This window comes from Mustelus asterias, chromosome 20 (genome assembly GCF_964213995.1).
Source record: "Mustelus asterias chromosome 20, sMusAst1.hap1.1, whole genome shotgun sequence".
NCBI lineage: Eukaryota > Metazoa > Chordata > Chondrichthyes > Carcharhiniformes > Triakidae > Mustelus > Mustelus asterias.
In genome coordinates this window covers 14,825,162-14,849,214 of record NC_135820.1, presented here as the reverse complement: position 1 = coordinate 14,849,214, position 24,053 = coordinate 14,825,162, and positions in this window count along the sequence as shown.

Sequence of the window (24,053 nt, the reverse complement as noted above, 5' to 3'; positions counted from 1 at the left end):
CAGTACCACTACATTACGTTCCCCGCCCCAAACACCACGCCCAGTCCCAATTTCTGATCCGTGCTGCCATCCTGTTCATCCGCCATTTAGACTTCTCTTTTGTCCTTACAGATTGTTAGCATCTGAAACCTGTTTGAAACTTGCAAAGTCTGAGGGTTCCTCTAGTACTCTGCTTGGTTGCTCTGGCTAGCTGCCCAATTGCGGGTCCCGCAACCCTGACCCCAACTGCTGGCAAAAAACAAGCAACTATATTCTCAGAGTCATTGCCATCATCTGCAAAAAGAAACTGCCCATGTATATCTCCCACTAACGTATGCTACAGAGTTTCTGTTTTTCGCCTTACAAAAACAATAATACTGATCTACTAATCTACTATCTGCTTTCCCTGTGCAGACAGGGCTGTTATGCATCATGTTGCTGTGAAAAACACTGCGCTATGTTCAGCAGCAAAGTAACAACTATCCTGCCAATATTATGATTTTGTTTAGTTTGTTCAATTTAATTGCTCACTTCATTAACTTCGCATTATTTCTATGTGTGCCACCTGCGTCTTGCCCCGTGCACCGAATTCACACGTGAAGTTAATTCACTGCTTACGAAGTCTCCAACTCGCTCTGGCGTCGCCATCTGTCTTCACCTTCGTCCCTTACTGATTACTGGGTGTTGGGATTTTGGCACGTTTCACTGATTTGCACAACATTTCCCCCATTTCTTTGAGTTTCGCTGAAGATCGCAATGATATTCAAACAGATTTTACCCAGGACTTGCGCATGCAAGGAGCTGCACGATCAGAGAAAAAGGAAAAAGTGCATACGTTCGGAAGTGGCGAAGAGATGACAGCATATCAATTCACATTGCCCCATATCAACCAGCTTTATATTTTCAGATGGACAAGCGGAATTATCTGTCTATGGGATTTCTCATTCCAAGTACAGGAAACGGCTCAAGAATGTCGATTATGCGCATTATTCCTTTATTTAATGAGCAAAATAATTGAAAGCAACTGGTAGCTTTTCCGAATGTTTCCAGACCATCAATTTGAACAATACTCCCAGACATCCATCGAAACTATGGTTCCATGGTTTGCTGTGTATCTGAAATTACCAGAGAGATCGAATGATGTGGCAATTTTTAGCATCTATTTCTTTCTTCACGATGATGAATGTATAATTGAGCAAGAATGCAAAACATGATGAATACCCAGTTGATAAGTGGAAAGTGAAGATCGCTTAAATTTATTGTTAATCAGAAGAGGTAGCTCGGAGGACAATATACTTCGACCAAAGGGCAGATGAAGTCCACGACTCTTGGACACATTTGGTCGCTTTTCCATCACCCCAGTATCGGGGCCACTTCCCCAGCTCCTTTAAATGTCATCGCAGTCGATGCAAAACCTACTGTGTCAGCTCATCCCCGCCAGCCCCCACCTCAAACATCCAGCGCTCGAAGCCAACCTCCCATTAACAAATTCTTCTCTGCACCTTCAATTTTATTTACTGTATTAATGATTGAAAATGCCACGTCCGACAGATTGAAAATAGATCGTTTATTTGAACATTTCCTTTCAGTCCGCAAGAATACCCCAGCCTCAAATCGCCTGTCTTTTAATTCAGCCCTGATATGTCCATTCCCAGCAAACCCACCCCCGCCCCCTCTACCCGCGCCTCACACCTCATACAGCGTTGCATGTTTCAGTTAATGAAGGAAATAATTGTTTTATTCATCTCGGCACGTTTTTCAAAGCCGACATCAACACTGAGAAGAGATTCTTGGGTCCTAACATCTTCCGATGGGACGGTCTTCATCTGAAACGGGCTGGGACCAGAGTCCTGGCGAACCATATAACTAGGACTATGGATAGCGCTTTAAACTAAATAGTGGAGGGGGGGGGGGCGGATTCCGTTGTATGCAAAATTAGAAAAGCAAAGTGAAAGGAGAGAGTAGAAGTGCAGGTTAATGGAGTTGAGGGCGAAGGAGAGGTTAGTAAAGTTTCCGGACCTTGTATTATAACAGAGAGTACAGAAGGTGACAGGAATCTAACTTCAGACAGAGCAAAAAAGTTGATAAGTATGAGAAATGAGGTAGTCAATGCAGGACTCAGGGTGTTGGACCTAAATATGCACAGTATACGGAACAAGGTTCCACTGTCTTTCGGGCACGGTGCGCACATTGAAATTGGCAGGTACGATGTTGAGGGCATCACAGAGACGTGGCTGCAAGGGGATCAGGGCTGGGATCTAAATATCCAAGGATATGTGTCCTATCAGAAGGACAGGCAGATGGGCAAAGGGGGAGGGGTTGCATTGTTGGTAAGGAATGAAGTTAGCGCAATAGGAACAAGTGAAAGAGATCCGAAGACATAGAATCTCTGTGGGTAGAGTTGAGGAATTGCAAAGGTAAAAAGACCCTGATGGTAGTTATGTACTGGTCCCCTAGCAGTAGCCAGGATGTGAGGCAGAAAATAAATAAGGAGATAGAAAAAACATATTAAAAAAGGCAATATTACAATGATCATGCAGGTGTTCAATATGCAGGTGTACTGGGAAAGTCAGGTTGATAGTGGAACCCAAGGAAATGAATTTGTGGTCTGTCTCAGAATTTTTGTTTTTGGAGCAGCTTGTGACAGAGCCTAGTAGGGAACAGGCAATTCTGGATTTGGCGATGTGCAATGAAGCATGCTTGATTAGGGAACTTAAGGTGAAGGAATCCATAGGGAGCAGTGATCACTATATGATAGAATTTACCCTGCAGTTTGAGAGGGATAAGCGGGATTCGGATCTAACAGTGTTACAATTAAATAAAGGTCACGACAAAGACATGAGGGAGGAGCTGGCCAGAGTTGATTGGAAAAGGAGCCTTGCCCGAAAGACAGTGGAACAACAATGGCAGGAGTTTTTGAGCTTTTCGAGAGTTATTCAGGAGGCACAACTGAAATTCATCCCAAGGAGGAAACATGCTAAGGGGAGGAAGAGGCATCCATGGCTGACGAGGGAAGTGAAGGATAGTATAAAAACAAAGAAAAAGCATACAAAGTGGCAAGGATTAGTGGGAAGCCAGAGGATTGGGAAACTTTTAAAAGCGAGCAGAGCACAAATAAAAAACCAATAGGGGGGGAGAAGATGAAATATGAGTGTAAGCTAGCTAGTAACATGAAAGAATATAGGAAGAGTTTTTGAATATATAAAAGATGCGAGAGAGGCAAAAATAGCCATTTCACCAGTGGAAAATGAGGCTGGAGAAGTAATAATAGGAAACAAAGGAATGGCAGAGGAACTGAATGGTTACTTTGCATCCTCCTTCACGGTGGAAGACACCAGTAGGATACCAGAGCTTCAGGAGAATCAGAGGGCAAAGGTGAATATAGTGGTCATCACTAAGGAGAAAGTTCTGGGGAAACTGAAAGGTCTGAAGGTGGATGAAAAAAAGTCTCGACCGGATGGACTACACCCAAGGTTTCTAACTGAGGTAGCTGAAGAAATTGCGGAACCATTGGTGGTGATCTTTCAGAAATCACTGGAGGCAGGGAGGGTACCAGAGGACTGGAAAGTAGCTCATGCAGCAAAGCTATTCAAAAAGGAAGAGAGGCAGCAGAAGGGAACTTATCGGCCGGTTAGCCTGACTTCGGTCATTGGCAAGATTTTAGAGTCCATTATTAAAGATGAGATCGCAGAGTACTTGGAAGTGCATGATAAAGTAGGACTGAGTCAGCACGGCTTTGTCAAGGGCAGGTCATGTCTGACAAATTTGTTAGAGTTCTTTGGGGATGTAACAAGGAAATTAGATAAAGGAGAACAAGTGGACGTGATATTTTTAGATGTCCAGAAGGCCTTTGACAAGGTGCCGCACAGGAGACTGTTAAACCAATGCCTATGGTGTTAAGGGTAAGATCCTGCATGGATAGAGGTTTGGCTGACTAGCAGAAGGCAGAGAGTGGGGATAAAGTAGTATTTTTCAGAATGGCAGCCGGTGACGAGTGTTGTGCCTCAGGAGTCAGTGCTGGGACCGCAACTTTTAACAATGCACATGAACGATTTGGAGGCAGGAACTGGAGCCGCTGTTGCGAAGTTTGCACATGATACAAAGATATGTAGAGGGACAGGGAGCATTGAAGAAGCAGGGGGACTGCAGAAGGACTTGGACAGGTTAGGAGAGTGGGCAAAGAAGTGGCAGATGGTATACAATGTGGAAAAGTGTGGGATTATGCACTTTGGAAGGAGGAATGGAGCCATTGACTATTTTCGAAATGGGAAAATGCTTTGGAAATTAGAAACACAAAGGGAAGTTGGAGTCATTGCTCTCGATTCTCTTCAGGTTAACGTGCAGGTTCAGTTTGTAGTTAGGAAGGCAAATGCAATGTTAGCATTCATGTCGAGAGGGCGAGAATACAAGAGCAGGCATGTACTTGTGAGGCTGTTAAGGGTCTTGTCAGACCCCATTTGGAGTATTGTGAGCTGTTTTGTGCCCATATCTAAGGAAGGCTGAGGTGGCCTTGGAAAAGGTCCAGAGGAGGCTCACAAGAATTATCCCTGGAATGAAGAGCTTGGCGCATGAGAAACATTTCAGGACTCTTCTTCTGCACTTGTTGGAGTTTAGAAGGATGAGGAGGCATCTTATTGAAACTTACAGGATACTGGGAAGCCTGGATAAAGTAGACGTGGAGAGGATGTTTCCACTTGTAAGAAAAACTAGAAACGTAGGGCACAACCGCAGGCTGAATGGACGATCCTTTAAAACAGAGATGAGGAGGAATTTCTCCAGCCAGAGATTGGTGAATCTGTGGAACTCTTTGCCGCAGAAGGTTTTGGAGGCCACGTCATTGAGAGACTTAGAAAGCGATAGATAGGTTATTGATTGATATGAGGATCAGGGGTTAACATAGAACATAGAACAGTACGGCGCAGAACAGGCCCTTCGGCCCACAATGTTGTGCCGAGCTTTATCTGAAACCAAGATCAAGCTATCCCACTTCTGATCATCGTGGTGTGCTCCATGTGCCTATCCAATTACCGCTTCAATGTTCCTAAAGTGTCTCACTCCACTATCACTGCAGGCAGTGCATTCCACACCCCAACCACTCTCTGAGTAAAGAATCTACCTCGGACATCCTTCCTATATCTCCTACCATGAACGCTATAGTCATGCCCCCTTGTAATATCTCTATCCACCCGAGGAAATAGTCTTTGAACGTTCATTCTATCTATTCCCTTCATCATTTTATAAACCACTATTAAGTCTCACCTCAACCTCCTCCACTGCAGAAAGAACAGCCCTAGCTCCCTCAGCCTTTCCTCATAAGACCTACCCTCCGAACCAGGCAGCATCCTGGTAAGTCTCCTTTTCACTCTTTCCAGCGCTTCCATATCCTTCTGATAGTGAGGTGACCAGAACTGCGCACAATATTCCAAATGTGGTCTCACCAAGGTCCTGAACAGTTGCAGCATAACCTCTTAAACTCCAACCCCCTGTTAATAAAAGCTAACACACTCGAGGCCATCTTCACAGCTCTATCCACTTGAGTGGCTACCTTCAGATGTCTGTGGATATGGTCCCCAGGATCTCTCTGTTCCTCCACAGACTTCAGTACCTTACCTTTGACCCAGTAATCGACATTTAAATGTGTCCTACCAAAATGAATCACCTCACATATATCAGGGTTAAACTCCATCTGCCATTTTTCAGCCCAGATTTGCATCCTATCTCTCTCTATTTGCAGTCTATAAGAGCCCTCCACCTCATCCACTACTCCACCAATTTGGTGTCATCAGCAAATTTACTGATTCATCCTTCAACCCCCTCCTCCAAGTCATTAACAAAAATCACAAATAGCAGAGGACCAAGCACTGATCCCTGTGGCACTCCGCTAGCAATGTGCCTCCAGTACGAAAATTTTTCATACACCACCACCCTCTGTCTTCGATCTGATAACCAGTTACCCATCCAATCGGCCAACATTCCCCCTATCCCACACCTTCTTACTTTCAACATAAGCCGACCATGGGGGACCTTATCAAACGCCTGACTAAAATCCATGTATATGACACCAACTGCCCTACATTCATCAACACATTTAGTTACCTCCTCAAAAATTCTATCAAATTTGTGAGGCACGACTTGCCCTTCACGAATCCGTGCTGACTATCCCGGATTAATCCGCATCTTTCTAAATGTTCGTAAATCCCATCCCTAAGGACCTTTTCCATCAACTTACCAACCACCAAAGTAAGACGAACCGGCCTATAATTACGAGGTTCATTTCTATTCCCTTTCTTAACCAAAGGAACAACATTCGCCACTCTCCAGTCCTCTGGCACCATCGCCGTCCAGTAATTCCCCGGAGCGGAGAAGCTACGGCATCTCCTCCGGAGCCTTCAACATGTCATTTATGAAGACGAACATCTCGCCAAGGCCATCCCCACACCACCACTTCTTGCCTTCAAACAACCACGCAACCTCAAACAAACCATTATCCGCAGCAAACTACCCAGCCTTCAGGAGAACAGTGACCATGACACCCCACAACCCTGCCACAGCAACCTCTGCAAGACGTGCCGGATCATCGACACGGATGCCATCATCTCACGTGAGAACACCATCTACCAGGTACACGGTACATACTCTTGCAACTCGGCCAACGTTGTCTACCTGATACGCTGCAGGAAAGGATGTCCCGAGGCATGGTACATTGGGGGAACCATGCAGACGCTACGACAACGGATGAATGAACACCGCTCGACACTCACCAGGCAAGACTGTTCTCTTCCTGTGGGGGAGCACTTCAGCAGCCACGGGCATTCAGCCTTGGATCTTCAGGTAAGCGTTCTCCAAGGCGGCCTTCACGACACACGACAGTGCAGAGTCGCTGAGCAGAAACTGATAGCCAAGTTCCGCACACATGAGGACGGCACAAACCGGGATGGTGGATTTATGTCACATTATCACTAACCCCCACTGCTTGCCTCCTGATCTTGCAGAATCTTACGAGCTGTTCTGTCTGGAGACAATACACATCTCTTTAACCTGTGTTTAATGTTCCCTCCACCCACATTATCTGTACCTTTAAGACCTGGCTGGCTGTAGAGATTTGCATTCTAATTAGTATTCTGTAACTTGATGTTGTGTCTCTGTGCACTGTTGGAGAACAGAGTTTCACGCCATCTGACGAAGGGGCAGCGCTCCGAAAGCTTATGGTATTTGCTACCAAATAAACGTGTTGGACTTTAACCTGGTGTTGTGAGACTTCTTACTGTACCATCGCCGTGGACAGTGAGGACCCAAAGATCAAAGCCAAAGGCTCTGCAATCTCATCCCTTGCCCCCCCCCCCCCCCCCCCCCCCCCAAAGAATCCCAGGATATATTTCATCAGGCACAGGGGACTTATCGACCTTCAGTTTATTCAAAACTGCTAGTACATCCTCCCTCCAACATCTACTTCATCCAGCCTATTAGCCTGTAACACCTTCTCTTCCTCAAAAACATGGCCCCTCTCCTTGGTGAACACTGAAGGAAAGTATTCATTCATCACCTCTCCTGTCACTACTGACTCCATACACAAGTTCCCACTACTGTCCTTGACCGGCCCTAACCTCACCCTGGTCATTCTTTTATTCCTCACGTAAGAGTAACAAGCCTTGGGGTTTTCCTTGATCCGACCCACCAAGGACTTCTCATGCCCCTCCTAGCTCTCCTAAGACACTTTTTCAGCCCATTCCTTGCTAACTTGTAACCCTCAATCGAGCCATCTGAAACGTGTTTCCTCATCCCTTCATAAGCTTCCCTCTTCCTTTTTACAAGACATTCCACCTCTTATGTGAACCATGGTTCCCTCACTCGGCCATTTCCTCCCTGCCTGACAGGGACATACCTATCAAGGACACACAGTATTTGTTCCTTGAAAAAGTTCCACTTTTCATTGGTGCCTTTCCCTGACAGATTCTGTTCCCATCTTATGCCCCCTAATTCTTGCCTAATCGCATCATAATTACCTATACCCCAATTATAAACCTTGCCCTGCCGTACGGCCCTATCCCTCTCCATTGCAATAACAAAAGACACCGAATTCTGGTCACTATCTCCAAAGTGCTCTCCCACAACCAAATCTAACACTTGGCCCGGTTCATTTCCCAGTGCCAAATCCAATGTGGCCCCACCTCTTGTCGGCCCATCCACATATTGTGTCAGGAAATCCTCCTGCACACACTGCACAAAAACTGCCCCATCCGAACGAAGTTTCCAATCAATATTTGTAAAGTTAAAGTCCCCCATGGCAACTACCCTGTCCCCCACACCTATGCATAATATGCTAATAATTTCTTCCTCCACGTCTCTATTACTATCTGGCGGCCTATAGTAAACTCCTAACAACGTGACCGCTCCTTTCCTATTCCTAACTTCAGCCCATATTACCTCAGTATGCAGATCCCCCTCTAAGTGCCTTTCCGCAACCGTTAAACTATCCTTGATTAACAATGTGAGTCTTCCACCTCTTTTACCAGCTTCCCTCCACATACTGAAACATCTATACACCGGAACGTCCAACAACCATTCCTGTCCTTGTTCTAACCATGTCTCCGTAATGGTCACAACATCGTCGTCCCAAGTACCAATCCACACCCAAATTCATCTCCCTTGTTCCTGATGCTCCTTGCATTGAAGTAGACAGACTTCAACCCACCTTCCTGTCGACTGGTACCCACCCTTGACCTTGATATCTTCCCCAATACCTCACTACCCTCAACACTGACTTCTGGATTCCAACTCCTTTTCCCACCCCCCCTGACAAATTAGTTTAAAGCCCCCTGAAGAGCCGTAGCAAATTTCCCTCCCAGGATATTGGTGCTCCTCTAGTTCAGGTGCACGCCGTCCTGTTTGTACAGGTCCCACCTTCACCAGAATGTGTTCCAATTATCCACGTAGCTGAAACCCTCCCTCCTACACCATCCCTGCAGCCACATGTTTAACTGCACTCCCTCCCTGTTCCTCAACTCGCTATCACGTGGCACCGGCAACGAACCAGAGATGACTACATGTTTTTTCTTGGCTCTCAGCTTCCAGCCCAGCTCCCTAAATTCCTGTTTTAAATCCGCGCCCCTTCTCTTACCTACGTCGTTGGTACCAATGTGTACAACGACTTGTGACTGTTCCTCCTCACCCTTAAGAATCCGGTAAACACTTTCCGAGACATCATGGACTCTGGCATCCGGTAGGCAACATACCATCCGTGAGTCTCTTTTGCTGCCACAGAACCACCTATCTATCCCTCAAACTAACGAGTCCCCAATAACTATTGCCCTCCCGCTCCCCCCTTACCCTCCCGAGTCACAGGGACGGACTCAGTGCTGGAGATCCGCTCACTGCGGCTCAGCACTGGTATGTGCCCCCCCTCAACTGCATCCAAAGCGAAGGACTTGTTGCTATCGGGAACGACCACAGGGGATCCCTCACTGACCGCTTCCTCCCAGCCCCTCTCATTGTCACCCATCTGTTTTCCTTTCCTGTCGTAACTATATCCATGAAGCTTCTGTCTATGGCCACCTCTGCCTCCCCAATAATCCGAAGTTCATCCAACTCCAGCTCCAGTTCCCTAACACGGTTCTGGAGGACCTGCAGATGGATCCAATTCCCACATGTGTAATCAGCAAGGACACTGACGACGTCCCTCGCCTCAAACATACTGCAAGAGGAGCATTGCACTGCCTTCACACCCATCCCCTCTCGATACCTTGCCAATACCACTAGCAGATAGAGTTGCTCCAATGGAACACTGACCTTTTCCACCCGCCCACCGCCCCCCACCCCCCTCCCCCCCTCCCCCCGCGCCCCCTTTTCCTCAGAATCCACACGGACTGAACTTAAGATTTGCAATTGAAGAGACAGCAAAACAAATTCAACTTACCCCGCCTCACCCTTTCTGCCTCAGCCCTTGGAGCCAAAGCCCTTACAGCTCTCACTCTGCTCCCTGCTTACTCCGCTGCCCGCTACAACGCTGCCTGCTCAAAAGTGCGGCCTGCTTTTAAACCCACCAAAAACCTTCTCAAGCCTCTCCGAGGCCTACTTCCGGTTTCAGTTTATGGGGAAATGGCAGGAGAATGGGGATGGGAAAAATATCAGCCATGATTGAATGGTGGAGCAGACTCGATGGGCCGAGTGGCCTAATTCTGCTCCTATGTCTTCTGGTCTTATATTCGCGCCTCCAATTTTCTGTCATGCCATGTGCTCAGAGTGGAAATTGGGGTCCGAATTCTCGGGGGTGGAAGGATGGAAAGTACCAGATCGATCTTGGGGTGAGCAACTCTTACCGAATTAAGAATGAGCAACTGCCAAAACCTGGGGAATACCTTTCTGTCCAAATCAACAGATCAACACCAGATACTTCTCATCCTGAACAATGTTGCCATTCGTCTTTCATGTTAGTTAGGAACATAGGAATTAGAATTAGAAGTCGGCAACATAAGCCCTTCGGACCTCCTCCACCACTCAGTCAGCTCATAGTTGAACTATCCGGGTCGCAAATCCACCTTCCCACCTGTTCCCAATAACCTCGTTTCCTTTTTTATGAGAAATATATTATCTCCTTGAAATCGTTCAATGATTCAGACTGTACCGCACTATGGGGTAGCGACGTCAACAAATTCACCACCCTCTGCGAGAAATAATCCCTCCTGATCTCAGTTTTAAATCTACCACCTCTCAAGTTATATCTGTGAACTCTTCTTTCCTCTTCTCCATAAGAATAAAGAATTGGCCTACATTTACTTCATCAATCCCTTGAAAAATTCTATATACCTCTGTCAGATCCCCTCTCACCCTTCCAAACTCCAGCAAGAATAAGCCAAAACTGTTTTAATTTCTCGTCATACGTCAAACTTTCCATCCCAGGAATCAATGTGGTGAACATTATATTGCAAATATCGAAACCTCCTCTTGACTTAAACATTTGTGGGATTCACCTTTCTCCATTATCTCGTTCTTTATCGAATCATTAACATTACTTCAGCCCAATTACTAAACTGTCATTTGCTCCTTTCTTCGCATGTACGTTAGTATCCATTTTCTGTAACTTTGTTTCAAACAGTTTTCCTTCAAGAAAATTATGTAGTGTGTCCTCCAATTCTTAGATCTGGATATTGATAAGTGAGTGTTTGGACAGAGCACGAATTCTGAGCAGCAGACACGAACGTCTTTGTTCCCTAAAGGTGGGGGGAACCACCCCCACTATCTGTAACTTAGAAATCGACAGTTTCAGAGAATCAAAGAAACCGTGTCATACAGAAATAAGCTATTTGACCCATCGTGCCTGCACCGACAACAATACCACTCAGACCATATTCCCCTCATCCCCGCTAATCTCCATTACATTAAAGGGCAATTAAGCACAGCCAATTCATCAAACCTACACATCTTCTGATTGTGGATGAAAACCCAAACATAAACGGAGAACGCACAAACTTCACACAGAAAACCGAATTGAACCGGGGTCCCTTGCGCTTTGAGAGAGATTAGTGCTAACTACTGTGCCACCCTGTCGCCCGGTTCTTCGGCCGAAAGGCAGCCTGATTAATATGATAAGTGAAGAAAAGTTACGCCCATCTCAAGCCATAAGTGTTGGATTGTAAAAGATTAACTGAGTTTGTTTGTTCAGTTACTGGAATTAAGTCCCGTCACCATGGATTCTGATATTGTCACTCGGGAGTTTCCCTCTTCTATTAATGAGCGACTCTCTTCAGTGAATTACAAACCGTGCCAGCACAGCATCGACACCCAACATTTAGAGAGTGAGAGAAGGGACAGAGAGTAATTGGAAGATCGGAATCTGATTACAGGAGCCTGGAATTGGGCAGCAACATCTATGAATCTTTACACGGCATTACATTACATGTTGGCAACTTACCATTGGCTCTCAGTAAGGGATCGAATTCTACTGATTTTTGACATTATCGGGTTCATTTATTATGCCATCCTCGGAGCGATTGGTGTCCTTGGTAAGTCGCTTTTTGCCAGATATGAATTCTCCTAATCATATTTTACTGTTTCACTATTCTGTTATTTGTTCCTCCCTTCTTGCGACTGATGTTTCCCCTTGTAATCTGTCTATCCACCCTTGCCTTTAAAACATGTTGCCCATTGTTGTTCTGCATGCAATTACCGTTTTCATTTGCGATGTTATAATTATAACTAGTTAGGACTTTACATCAGTAGCTCGGCCAAATCCAATTCACTGCATTATCGTTTTTGTTATTTAATCATTGGGATCAAAGAATTCAGTGTTCTCAATATCCATGTCCTGTATTGTGGGTCATTGTCCAGTGTCTGATGCTTACAGAAACGTTTTGACACAGCACTTTTATGTTGACGATGAACACCATTTGACGAGACATCAATTTCTCCTTTTGTTACCCTGTCTATCAACATCGTTTTTATATAACGCGTGTCCTCCGTTCATCTGGATATAATCTCTCCTCCAGCAGACATTTGAAAGTTGCATCGTTATCTTGACAGAGCTTACATTTGCAGACGTTGTGTAAACTCAAATGCCTGGATCCTATTGTAGACACATCCCATCTCCGATCATTTTTGGACTCACTTGATAGTCACTCAATTAGCTGTTGTATAAAGTTTTTTTTTTAAGTTCATGTATTAGTGTCACAAGTTGACATACATTAAAACCGACGCCTGTTTTGGTCAATGCACCTAACTAGCACGTTCTTCAGACTGTGGAACGAAACCGGAGCACCCGGAGGAGACCGACGCAGACACTGGGAGAACGTGTAAACTCAACACAGACAGTAACCCAAGCCGGGAATCGGACCCCTGTCCTGGCACTTTGAGACAGTAGTGCTAACCACTGTACCACCGTGCCGCCCCTTGATCTCTTTTTTTGAATTCCAATATCACCGTTACCTAATTACTGAAATTATTACCGCTTCTCTACCAACTTGATCCTTCAATCTCTGTTCAGTTTCCAATCCGCAATTTTTTGGATTTTCAACACCATTGGTTGGTTCCAAAGAATCCCCTCAGACACGAACTCGTGCTGGTCGCATTGTCAATTATTTTCATTCTTGCTTACATGGCGCCATTAAATTAGCGGATTACCAGCCTGGCCCTATTGTGCCTCATGCAGTGGCGTGGGTAAATTTCTCAATGTGACACTGATTGGCTTTTCAAAGAGATTTTATATGCCATAGAGTCAAAGAAAGGTGAGGCGCCGATAAGGCCCTTCAGTCCATTGAGTCTGCAGCGACAAAAACAACCACAAAGACTCATTTGAAGACCATTCCAAGATATCATCACTCCTTTTTCAAGTAATTGACTCCTTAATTAACGTGCGATACAACCTCCATTTTCACAACGTCCTTTGTCTCCGCTCGAGATCCGCTTCCCTGGAATGTTGAGTTGCCAGTCCAGCCCTTCCCTCAACCATGTTTCTGTGATAGCAACAATATCACATTTCCAGGTATCACTTCACGTCCTTAACTCATATGAATCTTATCGATTCCACTCTCAGCATTAAAGTAAAAACCATCCAGCTTTGCCTTACTCTCTTGACACTTAACATAGCTGAACTCATCTTGATTTGCTTTCTTTACTATATATCGCACGGTGTGTTCTACTTTGCTGAGGTTATGTGTCCGCACCCACTGACAGACTACACATCCCAACATCTTCGCAACTTGATTCATGTACACTGACTTGATATCTCTCCAACCAGTGGCAGAGGGAGTCTCGTTCAGGAGCACCAGCGAACCCATCTCGCCTGCTGACAATGAACCAAACATCCAAATAGCAGTTAAAATGTTTTTGACATACACTGCTGTTGGAAAGTCAATAAAGGTATTTTGGCAAGATTTGTTCAGGTTGGGGTGTGCAACAGTTCAATGCACTTAACTAGGACACAGGTTGCTGACTTAAATTTCGACGAGGTATGTGGACAGTGATACAGTACATTACGGTCTGCCAAATTACCATCATATGGAACAGAAAAGGAAGAGAGATGAATCTCTGCAAAGTAGAAGGATGAGGAGGTTTCCCTTCACCGAAGACTGTGCTACAACAAGTAACATGTTCTAATTTACGGGTCAAGTATGAGCAGTGAATGAGGCAACTCGAATACAGAAATCAAGTTGTGAAGTAGAACCGTGTACTTACATAATTGCAAACGGGGCGTTTGCAACAGAGCTCGGTCGCAACTGTCGACTGAAGTTGAAATTTATTCCACATATCTGCATCAGGAACATTCAAGGCCGAGCGGCAATATTTCGCATACCTCGAAGAATTTACTTTATCAATACATCAGATGGTATGCAATCGATAGCAGATTATTTATATTAGCCATTTTGTGGAAGGGTCGCGGAATCAATTAGATTTGAATGATGGGTGTGATTTCCCCTGGTTCACTTGGTTTTGTCGTTCGTTCTCATAAACAGATAGAAAAAGTGAAACAATTTGCACTCGATTAAAGCGCAGTGGGTTTGCAATTATTCACGGGTCATCAATTCGGTAAATTTCCGATCCTTTAGCTGCAGCCACGGAGTAGTTAACCATTATAACTCTGTTCGGGACCGTAAAGTCAACATGAGAACACCTTTCTGGAGGCGAAATCTATACAATCGGCATATGTTACCAATACGGTTTCAGGTCCCGAATGACTGCACCGCCCCCCGCACCCCTCCCGCGCCTACTCCAGACAAACTCACAAAAACACACAATCCACCGCACGACCGGAAAGTGACACATCTGAAGTGCTGATGATTTTGACACAACCACACTGGGGTAGGCAATCGGAATGATGAAGCAGCGCTTTTCATGCCATAACAGAGGGAAAACTTTTGCCAACTGCACATTGAAGGGTGCTTGCAAAGTTCTGCAGTGCCTTTCGTTTCATTGTCATTGTTAGCAGGCAGTGGGAGGACAGTCGGTTCCTGTAGCGGTTACGTCACTCCCTCAACATTTCGAGATCCAGATCATTGAGGACGTGGGTTCAAATTCACTGAAAACTATCTGCGGACTTTGTATCTCAGTAAAAATACTGCAATATAAAGTTTGCCCCAATAATCGTTCCCATGAAGCAATGATCATTTTTGTGGGGGGAGAAAACCCTGGTACGCCAAACCTTCACGATGCAAACCTTTCATCCTAAATTGGGTTGGGCTACAAATGAATTCAGACTCAAAGCAATGTTGTTGACTCTTAACGGTCCTGTGAAATTGACTTCAAGCTATTCAGTTTCGGGGCAATTAGAGTCTGGCAATAAATGGTGGTTTTTCCAGCCACATCCACGTCCAGTGAATGAAATGAATATAAAGAGGGGAGTAAGAAGAGGGAGCAGAAGGTGACATTGCAGACACTTGTTACCACGATGCACTTTCTGAAATGGCCTGCCGAGACCATCTGTATGTTTTTTAATTCATTCATGAAACTTGGCTCGCATTTATTTCCCATCCCTTGTTGCTATGGTTCATGTTGCTGTGGCTCAAGAGTACGCATGTCGGCTAGGCCAGATAAGGGACAGCAGATTTCCTTCTCTAAAAGACATGAGTGAACCAGATGATTTTTTCCGCAAATCGGTAATGGTTTCATGGCAATCAGTGGACTCTTAATTCCAGATACTTTTTTTTGATTGAATTCAAATTTGACCATCTGCTGTGCGAGTACAGAACCCGGGTCCCCAGGACATGAGTTGTGTTTCTGGATTAATAGTCTCGTGATAATATACAGGCAATCGCGTATCCATCTAAGACGAAGTAAACAAAACCAGATATTCATGGACGAAGAGAAAGATGAATCAGCTATCACAGAGAACATAGAACACAGAAACATAGAAAAGCTACAACACAAACAGGCGCTTCAGCTCACACGTTGCGCCAAAAAATTTCCTTACCTTCTCGGCTCATCTATAACCCTCTATCTTACTAACCTCCATGAACCTATCCAAAAGTCTCTTAAAGGACTCAATCGAATCCGTTTCCACCACCACTACCGGCAGCCGATTCCACGCACCACCACCCTCTGAGTGAAAACCATACTCCTAACATCTCCTCTATACCTACTCTCCAGCATCCTAAACCTGTGACCTCTCGTGACAACCATTACAACCCTGGGTAAAAGCCTCCGAGAATCCACTCTATCAATACCTCTCAACATCTTATACACCTCTATCAGGTCACCTCTCGTCCTTTGCCTCTCCAAGGAGAATAGAGCTAGCTCTCTCAACCTATCCTCAGAAGGCATACCATTTAACCCCGGCAACATCCTCGGAAATCTCCCCTGCACCCGTTCTATAGTTTCCACATCCTTTCTGTAATGAGGTGACCAGAACTGGGCACAGTACTCCAGGTGGGGTCTGACCAGGGTCCTATACAGCTGCAGCATTATCTCCCGATTTCTAAACTCAATTCATCTATTGATGAAGGCCAGTAATCCATATGCCTTCTTAACCACAGCCTCATTCTGCGATGCCACTTTGAGCGTCCTATGAACCCGGACTCCAAGATACCTCTGCTCTTCCACACTGCCAAGCGTCATACACTTAATATTATATTCTTCCATCCTATTCGACCTGCCAAAATGAAGCACCGCACACTTATCTGGGTTGGAGTCCATCTGCCACTTCTCCGCCCAGTCTTGCAACTTATCTCTGTCTCGTTGCAACTGCTGACATCCCTCTACGCTATCCACAACACCTCCAACCTTTGTGTCATCAGCAAACTTGCCAACCCATCCTTCCACTTCCTCATCCAGGTCATTTATAAAAATCACGAAGATCAAGTGTCCCAGAACAGATCCCTGGGGCACCCCACTGGTGACCGACTTCCACTCTGAAAAAGACCCATCTACAACCACACTTTGCCTTCTGTGGGCAAGCCAGTTCTGAATCCACAAAACAAGGTCCCCTTGTATTCCACGCCCCTTCACTTTCTCCATAAGCCTTGCATGGGGCACCTTATCAAACGCCTTACTGAAATCCATATAAACCACATCTACCGCTCTTCCCCCGTCTAAGTGTCTAGTCACATCTTCAAAAAACTCCATCAGACTCGTAAGGCATGATCTGCCTCGGACAAAGCCGTGCTGGCTACTTCTGATCATACTATTCCTTTGCAAATGTTCATAAGTCCTGCCTCTCAGGATCTTCTCCATCAACTTACCAACCACCGAGGTAAGACTCACCGGTCTATAATTTCCTGGGCTATCACTTCCCCCTTTCTTGAGTAACGGAACCACATCCGCCATCCTCCAATCCTCCGGACCTCTCCCGTCTCCATTGGCGACGCAAAGATAATCGCCAGAGGATCAGCAATCTCTTCCCTTGCCTCCCACAGGAACTTGGGGTACATCCCATCCGGTCCCGGCGCGTTATCTGGCTTGATGCTTTTCAACAGCTCCAACACATCCTCTTTCCTAATGCCCACATGTTTAATCTTCTCAGTCCACTGCAAGTCTGCACTGCAACAACCAAGATCCTTTTCCACTGTGAATACTGAAGCAAAGTACTCATTGAGTACCTCTGCTATTTCAATCGGTTCAATACAGACTTTGCCACCTTCACATTTGATAGGTCCTACTCCTTCACATCTTATCCTCTTTCCCTTCACATACTTGTAGAATGCCTTGGGGTTTTCCTTTATCCTGTCTGCCAATGCCTTCTCATGTCCCCTTCTGGCTCTTCTAATTTCCCTCTTTCGTTCCTTCCGACTATTCGGATACTCTTCTAGATTTCTAACATTACCTCGCTCCCTGAACCTGCTGGAGGCTTTTCTTTACTTCCTGACTAAATCCGTTCCAGCTTTCGTGCACCACGGTTCCTGTAACCTAGCATAAGTCCCCTGCCACACCGGAACATTGCCGTGCAGAGCTCCAGACAAATGTTCCTTGAACATTTGCCACATTTCTTCCGTACATTTCCCTGAGAAAACCTCCTTCCAATTTATGCCTCTAATTTCCTGCCTAATAGCATCATAGTTGCCCTTACTCCAGATAAACACTTTCCGAACTCGGCTGATCCTATCTCTCTCCAATGCTTGTGTAAAGGAGATAGAGTTATGATCTCTATCCCCAAAATGCTCTCCCACTGATAGATCTGACACCTGCCCAGGTTCATTCCCTAATATCAAATCAAGCACAGCCTCACCTCTTGTAGGCTTATCCACATACTGTGTCAGGAAGCTCTCCTAAACACACCTAACAATGTCTCTCCATCTAAACTCCTTACCCGAGTGTTATTTGGGAATTTAAAATCTCCCATCACGACCACTCTGTTCTTATCACATCTCTCCAGAATCTGCTTCCCAGTCTACTCCTCCACGTCTCTGCTACTATTGGGCGGCCGATGAAAAACACCCACTAAAGTTACCGATCCCTTCCTGTTCCTCACCTCCACCCATAGAGATTCCGTAGACAATCCTTCCGTGACATCCATCTTTTCTACAGCTGTGACACTATCCCTGATCAACAGTGCCACTCCCACACCTCTTCTGCCTCCTTCCGTGTCCCTCCTGAAACATCTGAAACCCGGCACTTGAAGTACCCAGTCCTGACCCTGAGATAACCAAGTCTCTGTAATGGCCACCACATCACACTTCCAAGCAGCGATCCACGCTCATTTGATGCTACTCAGGAAAATTTGTCAATAATAAGCGAACCAAATTCAATGCAATGGAAGGAAACGTGCAGATTTAACTTTGTCTGAAAAAGGGCGATCATGAGATAATTAGGTCATTTTCTATAAAAGGTTGGTCAAAAAACGAACCTTGTGATGCGTTAATAATAAGTCAGTTGTAAAAAGGAGGACTGGCGTTTATTTTATAGAGGATGGTTTATGCTTATTTATTAAGTCACTGAATGGATGGCGGCTTCGCTGGCGAGGGCAGAATTCATTGCCCATTCTTAATTTGCTCAGAGATCGTGATGGTGAGCAGCCCTCTTGAACCACTGAAGAACATTACGTGTAGGTACGCGCTCAAAGCACGGCTAGCATTAGAAATGAAGAGCTCGCTTGAGCATTCACCACAGAATAGATTTAAAACGAAATGCTGATAAGGGTTGGGCTGAAAAGTATCATCGGTGGACTGAAATAGAAAGGAAGACTGTGCAAGGATGGCTGCAAATACTCAGCATGATAACGCACCTGCTTCAAAAGGATTGAATTCCAAACGTCTAAAATAAATGATATTGCAGATTGTGGACAGATTGTTCAAACATTCCCAATTTTTGCCAATATGGAGGAGGTGATAGAGGATTCCACTAAAGTAACTGATTTCATGAGTACACTACAGAGGATTACACGATAATAACTGACTTCATTCGTAAGTGTGTGGAAGACTGTGTGCCAAAGAAGCAAATCTGTGTGTTCCCCAATCGGAAACTATAGATGAACAGGGAAGTCCAGGTCTGAGGTGTTCAAGTCAGGCAACACTGACCGAGTCAAGAGAGCCACATACGGTCTAAGGAGATCCATCAAAAACGAGAAAAGACAATACCGGAAAAAGCTAGAGTCCCAGGCTAGCCCCACCGACCCCTACTGACTATGGCACGTTCTGCAAGACATAGCAGGCGACAAGATGAAGGCATGTAAAATCGCCGGCTCCAACGCACCCCTCCCTGATGAGCTGAATGCATTCTATGCCCGTTTTGAGCAAGATGTCAGCGAGAGCATGCCCTCCACCCTGGAAGCCTTGGATGAACCTATATCTGCGGTCACCATTGCAGATGTCAGAGCAGCGTTCTTGAAGATCAACACACAGAAAGCAACTCGCCCGGATGGGGTACCCGGACGTGCATTCAGATCTTGCGGGGATCAGCTGGCGGATGTATTCACAGACGCCTTCAACCTCTCTTTACAACAATCTGAGGTCCCTATCTACTTCAAGAAGTCGACCATCATCCCGGTACCTAAGAAAAACCAAGCAGTGTGCCTTAATGACTACCAGCCGGTGGCTCTGATATCCATCATTATGAAGTGCTTCGAAAGGTTAGTCATGGCACGAATCAATTCCAGCCTCCCGGACTTCCTGATCCACTACAGTTTGCTTACTGCAGCAACAGGTCCACAGCAGACGCCAGTTCCTTGGCCCCGCACTCAACCCTGGAACACCTAGATAACAAGGACACCTATGTCAGACTCCTATTTATTGACGACAGCTCAGCCCTCAAAACTATTATTCCCACGAAACTCATTTCCAAACTCCATGGCCTGGGCTTCGGCACCGCCCTCTACGACTGGATTCTGAACTTCCTAATTCACAAACCGCAATCAGTAAGGATAGGCAACAACATCTCTCCACGATAATCCTCAGTACCGTTGCCCCAGAAGGCTGTGTTCTGTGACCCCTACTATACTCCTTATACATCTATGACGCCAATTTGATTTTCAAGTTTCCTGACAACATCACCATAGTGGGTTGGATCCCAAAAAATGACGAGCCAGAATACAGGGAAGAGATAGAGAATCTGGGGAACTGGTGTGGCAACAATAATCGCTTCCTCAATGTCAACAAAACGAAAGAGGTAGTCATCGACTATAGGAAGCGTAACGGCGAACATGCCCCTGTCTACATCAATGGGGACGAAGTGGAAAGGGTCGACAGCTTCAAGGTTTTAGGTGTCCGGATCACCAACAACCTGTCCTGGTCCTCCTAGGCCGGCACTGTAGTTAAGAAAGCCCACCAATGCCTCTACTTTCGCAGAAGGCTAAAGAAATTTGGCATATCAGCTCGACTCTCAAAAACTTTTACAGATGCCCCATAAAAAGCATTCTTTCTGGATGTATCGCAGTTTAGTATGGCTCCTGCTCTGCCCAACACCGCAAGGAACGACTAAAGGTCGTGAATGCAGCCCAATCCATCACGCAAACCAACCTTCTATCCATTGACTCTGTCTACACTTCCCGCTGCCCGGGAAAGCAGCCAGCATAATTAAGGACCTCACGCACTCCGGACCTTCTCTCTTCCATCTTCTCCCTTCGGAAAAATACACAAATGTCTGAGGTCACGTACCAACCGATTCAAGAACAGCGTCTTCTCTGCTGCTGTCAGACATTTGAATGGACTTACCTTGCATTAAGTTCATCCTTCCCTACACCCCAGCTATGCCTGTGACACTACATTCTGCACTCTCTCATTTCCTTCTCTACGAACGGTATGTTTTGTCTGTATAGCGCGCAAGAAACCATACTTTACACTATTTGTTAATACATGTGACAACAATAAATCAAATAAAATCAAATCAGGTCAGGATTGGAGTGCGGAAAATGTTCCTACCTCGTTCAAGAATGTATTTCAGGAAATGCCTGGCAACTACACGCCATTAGTTGAACGTAGAAAAAAAAGTGCAACGAGGAGTCATAGAGATATACAGAACGATCACAGGCCCTTCGGCCCAACTCGTCCATGCAGAGTCGGTTTCCTGAACTGAACTAATCCCAGTTGCCTGCATTTAGCCCATACCCTTCTAAACTTTCCCTATCAATTACCTATCCAATTATATTCTAAACATTGTAGTTGCACTCTACCACCTCCTCTGGAAGCTCATTCAATATGTGTACCACTCTATGTAGGAAAACATTGCCGCGTTGGCCTCTTTTAAATCTTTCCCTCACACCTTAAACCTATGCCCTCTAGTTTTGGACACCTTACCCTGGGGACAGACCTTGCCTAATTACCTGATCTGTGTCTTTCATAATTTTGTAAAACTCTACATAAGGTCGGCCCCCATCCCACTGCGCTCCAGGCAGAATAGACCCAGCCTCTCCTTCTAATTCAAATCTTGCAGTCCCTGTAACATCCGTAAAACTTTTTTTATTATCGTTTCTCCAGTTTAGTAACATCCTTTCCATAATAGCATGAACCATAAATGTATGCGGTATTCCTAATGTGGCCTTCCAATGTTTTTTAAAGTTGAAATACAACATCCCAACTACTGTGCTCAATGTTCTCTCCAGTGAAGTTAAGCATGACAAACGCCTTCTTCCCAACCTGGTCTAATTGTGATGCCAGTTTCAAGGAACCATGTACCTGCTCGGTCTCACTGTTTGACAAAACTCCCCAAGGCCTTACTGTCTAATTCCTGCCCTGATTTGACGTGCCAAAATCTAACACCTCACCTGAATTAAACTCCATCTTCCATTCCTCGGCCCATTGTTAAAGTTGATCAAGATGACTGTATAGTCTTAGATAACGGTCTTCACTGTCCAGTACACCACCAATTTCGGTGTCATACGGAAACTTACTAACCATGCCTCCTTTATTCTCATCCAAATCGTTTATAGAAATGATAAATAGCAGTGGACCCAGCACCAGTGCTTGCCGCACACTACTGGTCACTGGCATCCAGACTGAAAAACAATCCTCTACCACCACCCTCTGTCCCCTACCGACAAGCTACTTTCTATCCAATTGGTTCGTTCCCCCCGATCCGATGTGATCTAAGCTTTGTGACCAGCTACAGCGTTGTGTAACCTTGGCGAAGGCCTTGCTCAGGTCCATTTCGACAACGGCAACTGCACTACCCTTATCTATTTATTAGTCTCTCTTCAAAACATTCTATCCAATTTGTATATATACGAATTCCCAAGCACAAAGCCGTGCTAATTATCCTTTATCACTCTTTGCCATTCCAAATGCATGTAGACCCTGTCTCTCAGACTACCCTCTAACAACTTACCGACCATGGATGTTCGGCTCACTGATCTGGAATTCCCTGGCATTTCCCTGCCGCCTTTTCTTAAATAATGGCATGTCTTTTGCCTCCATCCAATCTTCTGGCACCTCACCCGTGGCTATCGATGATATAACTACCTCTGCTTGGAGCCCCGCAATTTTTTCCCCAGCTTCCCACAATGCCCTTGGATACACTTGATCCAGTCATAGGGTTTTATCTACCTTCATGCGTTTAAGAACATCAGCACATCCTCTTGTGTGCTGTGAAAGTTTTTCAAGACATCACTACTTACTTCCCTGAGTTCTATGGCTTCGTATGAAGTCTCACAACACAGGTTAAAGTCCAACAGGTTTATTTGGCAGCACGAGCTTTGAGAGTCCGAAAGCTAGTGCTGCCAAATAAACCCGTCGGTCATTAACCTGGTGTTGTGAGATTGCTTATTGTGCTTACCCCAGTCCAATTCCTGCATCTCCACGTCATTTCTTAGCTTCGACACCATTCTGATGAGAAATATTCTTTAGGATCTCCCCCAATTTCAGTGGCTCCACACACAGACGACCTGGTTCATTTTTAAGGGGCCTTATTTTCTCTCTCTAGTTACTATTTTGCCCTTACTATGTTCGTACAATATCTCGGATTCTCCTTTACCTGATCTGCCAATGATATCTAATATCTCCTTTTAACCCCCTGATTTCCTTCTTACGTTTATTTCAACACCACCTATAATCCTCAAGGGATTCACTTGGCATCAGCTATCCATACCTGATATATGTTTCCTTCTTTTTATTGACCAGAACCACAATATCACCAGTCTTCTACTGTTCCCAACTCCTGCCAGCCGAGCACTTCACTCAAACAGGGTCATGCTGGCCCTGAACACTCATTGTCCCTCTTTTGAAAGACTCCCATTTGCCATACGTTCTGTTACCTGCGAGTCGTCTCCCCAATCAACTTTTTTGAACTTCCTGTCGAAACCATGGAAATCAACCTTGTCTCAATTGAGAACTTAATTCAAAACATTGATTCTTATTTCTCGATTCTCTCACAACCTTGCTGAAAATAAAGAAAGGAAAACGAAAAAAGAATGGAAAGTCCTAAATTACGTAGGTAAGATCTGCACAGTTTTGCCAGATAAACAACACGTTTGAAGAAATTATATGAATGACATTGGTGCAGTAACTGGGTGGTAAAGGAATGCAATGAATGTGCACTCTGTGGATTTTAACAGAACGTTCGAGGAAGAACAAAAACAAGGGTGGTCAACAGAACTGATTTAATGGAATGGTTAAAAATAACTTCATTTGTCATAATTATGCCGTTATTATGAAATTGAAGGCCGATAGCAGTGGTATTTCCGAATGTCATTTGGATGTAGGAATTCAGAGCATGAATTCAAATTT